General features: G+C 30.6%; 1 long non-coding RNA gene across 1 annotated transcript; it reads right to left on the reverse strand.

Annotated features, from left to right (window-relative positions):
* Window positions 1–3,719: 3,719 nt before the first annotated feature.
* On the reverse strand, window positions 3,720–9,757 carry LOC146992785 (uncharacterized). The gene is made up of 3 exons (XR_015039146.1): window positions 9,648–9,757; window positions 6,682–6,784; window positions 3,720–3,816 (listed from the first exon to the last, which is right to left on the reverse strand). It is a non-coding gene; the product is annotated as an uncharacterized LOC146992785 (long non-coding RNA).
* Window positions 9,758–10,213: the final 456 nt, after the last annotated feature.

Genomic DNA, 10,213 nt, shown 5'->3' on the forward strand with positions numbered 1-10,213 from the left:
ATAGATCTTCGCAAATTGGTTAAAAAAACTTCACAATATGCCAAAATTGTTCAGATTAAGGAAAAAATATAATAAAGTATGCTTAGAACAACTAAAAAAAAAGCACATTTTGAGCATCCTTAACAGAAGATAATTTGGCTCCACTAACTTTCTTTACAAGTACACATTAAATTTTTATTTACATTTAATTTTTGTTCAACACTTAACTTTCAATGGTTTTAACAGAAATAGCACTTGAGAGAGACACTCTAAATTCAGAAAAATCTGAAACAAAATTGGTTTATACACAGGCAGTGCAATTAAATTGGCCTGTTGGGAAGAGAAAACCCCGTCGGACAGGGAAAATATTAGGCCACACAGAGAAGAAAATGTTTAGCCTCCTTCTCGTAATGCGAAAGGAGGCCACTTGGGAAAAAATTACACCACAGCAGTAATTTTGAAACCACTACGAAGCAACAGAACTCTAACAAATCTCAGACTTCTGATAATTATAGTGTGATTAACAGTTCAACCTCACTTGGAATATTACAAAAGAAAACACCAATTCAGACAATTCAAAATGGAATTCAAAACCTACGAAATTAACGCATAAATGCTACCCTAAACATTAAAACATAATTTGAAGCGTTCATGTAAAATAAATAACTAGTAAAGCTCCAATATAAAGCAACATGTGAAAAGAGACGTACAAATTATAACATTCAAGCATTTCTAGTGGAAATAAAGTTGATATAAAACAAGAATTACCAGCCACAGATGTCCTTTTGCTCTGCATTATTTCTCCGTTCCTTTTCTGCCACGATCTCATGTTCTGCATTCCAAGAGTGCACAAAAATGATGACAAATTACACTAGAAGAGGCCAAAAAGGGAAAAAAGGAGTCATTAGATTTTAACTACTTTGATATTAAAGAATAATTATACACAAAGAGAAATATCTAATAATGTTTCTTAATACATAAAAGTTCAAAAGTAGCCTTTTTTGTTTTAAACTCGAGCAATGTGCTACACTGTTACTAAAATCATGACTGCAGTCGATAGAAAAGCAAATGATTTTCCTAATTTGACAGAAGTACAGTAAGCGAAAGGGGTTTTTAATGTATGGGTACAACATGAATAACAAAAGAAAAAAAATTTAGACAGTTATTAAGGATACACACAATAAAAGGGATAATGATCTTCGAGAAGAGTAAATAGTTTCAGCACTGGTAGAATGATGGCACCAAAAGACAATAAGTCGGTAATTTTAAATCACAAATAAACAAAATAAACTTTACTGTTAGCTTTGAAGCAGGTGTTATATATTAAACTATCTTAATTCACACACAGAATTAGTGACATAACAGATCAAAATAGAGTAAGAATCAAACTCGCAATATATTAACATTAAAAAAGCTATACATATATACTTTTAAAGATTTTATTTTTAAAAAAAGGGCACAAAAACACCACTCTAAAAACTGACTTCGAAGAACATGTTGGAAACAAAAGTCATATACCATAAAAGAAATATTTCATTCCGAATTTTAACGTAAGAACCGTTTCTAATTTTGAGTTCTTTACTTAGGTACTCTCATCCAAGAGAGAGGACAGCTTAGTCCAATGTACAAGAAATTATAATGAAATATTACCAGGTCACTTTAATGAAATTATAGCAATATTTCACTCAGGGAAAGAACATATTGTCTAGCTGCCCGGGTTCGATTTAATACAGCAAATTTAATACAGCAAGCCAAAACACATCAAATGCCATTGAAATATACAGCATTTTGAAATGTGGCAAAAAATTTAAATGCAATTTCGTGGAAGAGCTATTACAATTACCTACAAACTAAAATTTTTACCAAAAATTCAAGAAAAACAAGATACTCCTTTTTCTTTCGAAGGAATCAAAGTCATATACTAATGTAGGGATGCTCAACTTATTGTACTATAAAACCTAAACATAGGAATGAAATTTTGTCAGCTATGCGAGATGCCCAATACCGAGAAATTCCGTAAATTGTAGAATAGAACCTGTGCCTGAAAACAGCCGAAAGGTAAAACATAATTCAAATGCTTTACTTTTAGCCTTGAAGCAGGTGTTCTATATTAAACTGTGTTAATTCACATACAGAATTAGTAATATAAAATCTCAAAATATTGCAAGCACCAAACACGCATTATATAAACATTAAAAATTCTATATACATTTATTAGTGTTACGAGGGTTTATTCTTAAATATTATAAGGTCACTTTCAAAGAAATGATAGAAATTTTCACTCAGGGAAGGGACATTCTGTCTGGCTGCCAGGGTTCCATCCCAGCTTCTGTTACGAAAGTTTCATAGAAGAATTTTAAAAATCCAGAAACGAAACTTATGAAGAAATTATTGAACATACCTGGTTCTATGATTTAGCCATTCTTACAGACATAATAACTAAATCTTAAACTTGAGGGAGGGGGGGGGAGAACTGAAGTCTTTGAATTAAAGGGTATTATAAATTCATTTTAAATCAAAATTAATGTTGTGAAAATATTACACAAATATAAGGAATATACATTTTTACCATAATGTAATGCACGTTTCGCCACTTTGAAAATCTGGAGAACTAAAGCATGAAATATAAGAAAACTGAAACAATCATTTGGAAAATCTCATCGAGCTTAAATTAGTTTCTAAATTAGATGTTTTGAGTGTATTTAAAATTAGGCCAACTACTTCATTCACTTCAAACCCATTACATAATACTAGTATTTAAGAAAAATGGTAAATGATTGTGAATATGTTAAATAACAATTCTATTGATCTAGAAATGGAAAAAACTGATTTTCATCCTAATTAAGATCAAAAGAAAGTCCAAAAGAAACTTTCAGAGTGCTTTTCAAAACAAAGTTGAAAGTTAATCTGCAGAATTTTACTTCGATAATAATAAAACATCTCTGATCTGATTTCAAAATGAATTTTTATTTATCGAATCAATTTTGAATAGATCTTCGCAAATTGGTTAAAAAAACTTCACAATATGCCAAAATTGTTCAGATTAAGGAAAAAATATAATAAAGTATGCTTAGAACAACTAAAAAAAAGCACATTTTGAGCATCCTTAACAGAAGATAATTTGGCTCCACTAACTTTCTTTACAAGTACACATTAAATTTTTATTTACATTTAATTTTTGTTCAACACTTAACTTTCAATGGTTTTAACAGAAATAGCACTTGAGAGAGACACTCTAAATTCAGAAAAATCTGAAACAAAATTGGTTTATACACAGGCAGTGCAATTAAACTGGCCTGTTGGGAAGAGAAAACCCCGTCGGACAGGGAAAATATTAGGCCACACAGAGAAGAAAATGTTTAGCCTCCTTCTCGTAATGCGAAAGGAGGCCACTTGGGAAAAAATTACACCACAGCAGTAATTTTGAAACCACTACGAAGCAACAGAACTCTAACAAATCTCAGACTTCTGATAATTATAGTGTGATTAACAGTTCAACCTCACTTGGAATATTACAAAAGAAAACACCAATTCAGACAATTCAAAATGGAATTCAAAACCTACGAAATTAACGCATAAATGCTACCCTAAACATTAAAACATAATTTGAAGCGTTCATGTAAAATAAATAACTAGTAAAGCTCCAATATAAAGCAACATGTGAAAAGAGACGTACAAATTATAACATTCAAGCATTTCTAGTGGAAATAAAGTTGATATAAAACAAGAATTACCAGCCACAGATGTCCTTTTGCTCTGCATTATTTCTCCGTTCCTTTTCTGTCACGATCTCATGTTCTGCATTCCAAGAGTGCACAAAAATGATGACTAATTACACTAGAAGAGGCCAAAAAGGGAAAAAAGGAGTCATTAGATTTTAACTACTTTGATATTAAAGAATAATTATACACAAAGAGAAATATCTAATAATGTTTCTTAATACATAAAAGTTCAAAAGTAGCCTTTTTTGTTTTAAACTCGAGGAATGTGCTACACTGTTACTAAAATCATGACTGCAGTCGATAGAAAAGCAAATGATTTTCCTAATATGACAGAAGTACAGTAAGCGAAAGGGGTTTTTAATGTATGGGTACAACATGAATAACGAAAGAAAAAAAAATTAGACAGTTATTAAGGATACACACAATAAAAGGGATAATGATCTTCGAGAAGAGTAAATAGTTTCAGCACTGGTAGAATGATGGCACCAAAAGACAATAAGTCAGTAATTTTAAATCACAAATAAACAAAATAAACTTTACTGTTAGCTTTGAAGCAGGTGTTATATATTAAACTATCTTAATTCACACACAGAATTAGTGACATAACAGATCAAAATAGAGTAAGAATCAAACTCGCAATATATTAACATTAAAAAAGCTATACATATATACTTTTAAAGATTTTATTTTTAAAAAAAGGGCACAAAAACACCACTCTAAAAACAGACTTCGAAGAACATCTTGGAAACAAAAGTCATATACCATAAAAGAAATATTTCATTCCGAATTTTAACGTAAGAACCGTTTCTAATTTTGAGTTCTTTACTTAGGTACTCTCATCCAAGAGAGAGGACAGCTTAGTCCAATGTACAAGAAATTATAATGAAATATTACCAGGTCACTTTAATGAAATTATAGCAATATTTCACTCAGGGAAAGAACATATTGTCTAGCTGCCCGGGTTCGATTTAATACAGCAAATTTAATACAGCAAGCCAAAACACATCAAATGCCATTGAAATATACAGCATTTTGAAATGTGGCAAAAAATTTAAATGCAATTTCGTGGAAGAGCTATTACAATTACCTACAAACTAAAATTTTTACCAAAAATTCAAGAAAAACAAGATACTCCTTTTTCTTTCGAAGGAATCAAAGTCATATACTAATGTAGGGATGCTCAACTTATTGTACTATAAAACCTAAACATAGGAATGAAATTTTGTCAGCTATGCGAGATGTCCAATACCGAGAAATTCCGTTAATTGTAGAATAGAACCTGTGCCTGAAAACAGCCAAAAGGTAAAACATAATTCAAATGCTTTACTTTTAGCCTTGAAGCAGGTGTTCTATATTAAACTGTGTTAATTCACATACAGAATTAGTAATATAAAATCTCAAAATATTGCAAGCACCAAACACGCATTATATAAACATTAAAAATTCTATATACATTTATTAGTGTTACGAGGGTTTATTCTTAAATATTATAAGGTCACTTTCAAAGAAATGATAGAAATTTTCACTCAGGGAAGGGACATTCTGTCTGGCTGCCAGGGTTCCATCCCAGCTTCTGTTACGAAAGTTTCATAGAAGAATTTTAAAAATCCAGAAACGAAACTTATGAAGAAATTATTGAACATACCTGGTTCTATGATTTAGCCATTCTTACAGACATAATAACTAAATCTTAAACTTGAGGGAGGGGGGGGGGGAGAACTGAAGTCTTTGAATTAAAGGGTATTATAAATTCATTTTAAATCAAAATTAATGTTGTGAAAATATTACACAAATATAAGGAATATACATTTTTACCATAATGTAATGCACGTTTCGCCACTTTGAAAATCTGGAGAACTAAAGCATGAAATATAAGAAAACTGAAACAATCATTTGGAAAATCTCATGGAGCTTAAATTAGTTTCTAAATTAGATGTTTTGAGTGTATTTAAAATTAGGCCAACTACTTCATTCACTTCAAACCCATTACATAATACTAGTATTTAAGAAAAATGGTAAATGATTGTGAATATGTTAAATAACAATTCTATTGATCTAGAAATGGAAAAAACTGATTTTCATCCTAATTAAGATCAAAAGAAAGTCCAAAAGAAACTTTCAGAGTGCTTTTCAAAACAAAGTTGAAAGTTAATCTGCAGAATTTTACTTCGATAATAATAAAACATCTCTGATCTGATTTCAAAATGAATTTTTATTTATCGAATCAATTTTGAATAGATCTTCGCAAATTGGTTAAAAAAACTTCACAATATGCCAAAATTGTTCAGATTAAGGAAAAAATATAATAAAGTATGCTTAGAACAACTAAAAAAAAGCACATTTTGAGCATCCTTAACAGAAGATAATTTGGCTCCACTAACTTTCTTTACAAGTACACATTAAATTTTTATTTACATTTAATTTTTGTTCAACACTTAACTTTCAATGGTTTTAACAGAAATAGCACTTGAGAGAGACACTCTAAATTCAGAAAAATCTGAAACAAAATTGGTTTATACACAGGCAGTGCAATTAAATTGGCCTGTTGGGAAGAGAAAACCCCGTCGGACAGGGAAAATATTAGGCCACACAGAGAAGAAAATGTTTAGCCTCCTTCTCGTAATGCGAAAGGAGGCCACTTGGGAAAAAATTACACCACAGCAGTAATTTTGAAACCACTACGAAGCAACAGAACTCTAACAAATCTCAGACTTCTGATAATTATAGTGTGATTAACAGTTCAACCTCACTTGGAATATTACAAAAGAAAACACCAATTCAGACAATTCAAAATGGAATTCAAAACCTACGAAATTAACGCATAAATGCTACCCTAAACATTAAAACATAATTTGAAGCGTTCATGTAAAATAAATAACTAGTAAAGCTCCAATATAAAGCAACATGTGAAAAGAGACGTACAAATTATAACATTCAAGCATTTCTAGTGGAAATAAAGTTGATATAAAACAAGAATTACCAGCCACAGATGTCCTTTTGCTCTGCATTATTTCTCCGTTCCTTTTCTGCCACGATCTCATGTTCTGCATTCCAAGAGTGCACAAAAATGATGACAAATTACACTAGAAGAGGCCAAAAAGGGAAAAAAGGAGTCATTAGATTTTAACTACTTTGATATTAAAGAATAATTATACACAAAGAGAAATATCTAATAATGTTTCTTAATACATAAAAGTTCAAAAGTAGCCTTTTTTGTTTTAAACTCGAGCAATGTGCTACACTGTTACTAAAATCATGACTGCAGTCGATAGAAAAGCAAATGATTTTCCTAATTTGACAGAAGTACAGTAAGCGAAAGGGGTTTTTAATGTATGGGTACAACATGAATAACAAAAGAAAAAAAATTTAGACAGTTATTAAGGATACACACAATAAAAGGGATAATGATCTTCGAGAAGAGTAAATAGTTTCAGCACTGGTAGAATGATGGCACCAAAAGACAATAAGTCGGTAATTTTAAATCACAAATAAACAAAATAAACTTTACTGTTAGCTTTGAAGCAGGTGTTATATATTAAACTATCTTAATTCACACACAGAATTAGTGACATAACAGATCAAAATAGAGTAAGAATCAAACTCGCAATATATTAACATTAAAAAAGCTATACATATATACTTTTAAAGATTTTATTTTTAAAAAAAGGGCACAAAAACACCACTCTAAAAACTGACTTCGAAGAACATGTTGGAAACAAAAGTCATATACCATAAAAGAAATATTTCATTCCGAATTTTAACGTAAGAACCGTTTCTAATTTTGAGTTCTTTACTTAGGTACTCTCATCCAAGAGAGAGGACAGCTTAGTCCAATGTACAAGAAATTATAATGAAATATTACCAGGTCACTTTAATGAAATTATAGCAATATTTCACTCAGGGAAAGAACATATTGTCTAGCTGCCCGGGTTCGATTTAATACAGCAAATTTAATACAGCAAGCCAAAACACATCAAATGCCATTGAAATATACAGCATTTTGAAATGTGGCAAAAAATTTAAATGCAATTTCGTGGAAGAGCTATTACAATTACCTACAAACTAAAATTTTTACCAAAAATTCAAGAAAAACAAGATACTCCTTTTTCTTTCGAAGGAATCAAAGTCATATACTAATGTAGGGATGCTCAACTTATTGTACTATAAAACCTAAACATAGGAATGAAATTTTGTCAGCTATGCGAGATGCCCAATACCGAGAAATTCCGTAAATTGTAGAATAGAACCTGTGCCTGAAAACAGCCGAAAGGTAAAACATAATTCAAATGCTTTACTTTTAGCCTTGAAGCAGGTGTTCTATATTAAACTGTGTTAATTCACATACAGAATTAGTAATATAAAATCTCAAAATATTGCAAGCACCAAACACGCATTATATAAACATTAAAAATTCTATATACATTTATTAGTGTTACGAGGGTTTATTCTTAAATATTATAAGGTCACTTTCAAAGAAATGATAGAAATTTTCACTCAGGGAAGGGACATTCTGTCTGGCTGCCAGGGTTCCATCCCAGCTTCTGTTACGAAAGTTTCATAGAAGAATTTTAAAAATCCAGAAACGAAACTTATGAAGAAATTATTGAACATACCTGGTTCTATGATTTAGCCATTCTTACAGACATAATAACTAAATCTTAAACTTGAGGGAGGGGGGGGGAGAACTGAAGTCTTTGAATTAAAGGGTATTATAAATTCATTTTAAATCAAAATTAATGTTGTGAAAATATTACACAAATATAAGGAATATACATTTTTACCATAATGTAATGCACGTTTCGCCACTTTGAAAATCTGGAGAACTAAAGCATGAAATATAAGAAAACTGAAACAATCATTTGGAAAATCTCATCGAGCTTAAATTAGTTTCTAAATTAGATGTTTTGAGTGTATTTAAAATTAGGCCAACTACTTCATTCACTTCAAACCCATTACATAATACTAGTATTTAAGAAAAATGGTAAATGATTGTGAATATGTTAAATAACAATTCTATTGATCTAGAAATGGAAAAAACTGATTTTCATCCTAATTAAGATCAAAAGAAAGTCCAAAAGAAACTTTCAGAGTGCTTTTCAAAACAAAGTTGAAAGTTAATCTGCAGAATTTTACTTCGATAATAATAAAACATCTCTGATCTGATTTCAAAATGAATTTTTATTTATCGAATCAATTTTGAATAGATCTTCGCAAATTGGTTAAAAAAACTTCACAATATGCCAAAATTGTTCAGATTAAGGAAAAAATATAATAAAGTATGCTTAGAACAACTAAAAAAAAGCACATTTTGAGCATCCTTAACAGAAGATAATTTGGCTCCACTAACTTTCTTTACAAGTACACATTAAATTTTTATTTACATTTAATTTTTGTTCAACACTTAACTTTCAATGGTTTTAACAGAAATAGCACTTGAGAGAGACACTCTAAATTCAGAAAAATCTGAAACAAAATTGGTTTATACACAGGCAGTGCAATTAAACTGGCCTGTTGGGAAGAGAAAACCCCGTCGGACAGGGAAAATATTAGGCCACACAGAGAAGAAAATGTTTAGCCTCCTTCTCGTAATGCGAAAGGAGGCCACTTGGGAAAAAATTACACCACAGCAGTAATTTTGAAACCACTACGAAGCAACAGAACTCTAACAAATCTCAGACTTCTGATAATTATAGTGTGATTAACAGTTCAACCTCACTTGGAATATTACAAAAGAAAACACCAATTCAGACAATTCAAAATGGAATTCAAAACCTACGAAATTAACGCATAAATGCTACCCTAAACATTAAAACATAATTTGAAGCGTTCATGTAAAATAAATAACTAGTAAAGCTCCAATATAAAGCAACATGTGAAAAGAGACGTACAAATTATAACATTCAAGCATTTCTAGTGGAAATAAAGTTGATATAAAACAAGAATTACCAGCCACAGATGTCCTTTTGCTCTGCATTATTTCTCCGTTCCTTTTCTGCCACGATCTCATGTTCTGCATTCCAAGAGTGCACAAAAATGATGACAAATTACACTAGAAGAGGCCAAAAAGGGAAAAAAGGAGTCATTAGATTTTAACTACTTTGATATTAAAGAATAATTATACACAAAGAGAAATATCTAATAATGTTTCTTAATACATAAAAGTTCAAAAGTAGCCTTTTTTGTTTTAAACTCGAGCAATGTGCTACACTGTTACTAAAATCATGACTGCAGTCGATAGAAAAGCAAATGATTTTCCTAATTTGACAGAAGTACAGTAAGCGAAAGGGGTTTTTAATGTATGGGTACAACATGAATAACGAAAGAAAAAAAATTTAGACAGTTATTAAGGATACACACAATAAAAGGGATAATGATCTTCGAGAAGAGTAAATAGTTTCAGCACTGGTAGAATGATGGCACCAAAAGACAATAAGTCGGTAATTTTAAATCACAAATAAACAAAATAAACTTTACTGTTAGCTTTGAAGCAGGTGTTATATATTAAACTATCT

The sequence above is a fragment of the Stegodyphus dumicola genome, chromosome X2 (assembly GCF_044657685.1).
Source record: "Stegodyphus dumicola isolate Sdum_Otavi_A_Nest chromosome X2, ASM4465768v1".
Taxonomy (NCBI): domain Eukaryota; kingdom Metazoa; phylum Arthropoda; class Arachnida; order Araneae; family Eresidae; genus Stegodyphus; species Stegodyphus dumicola.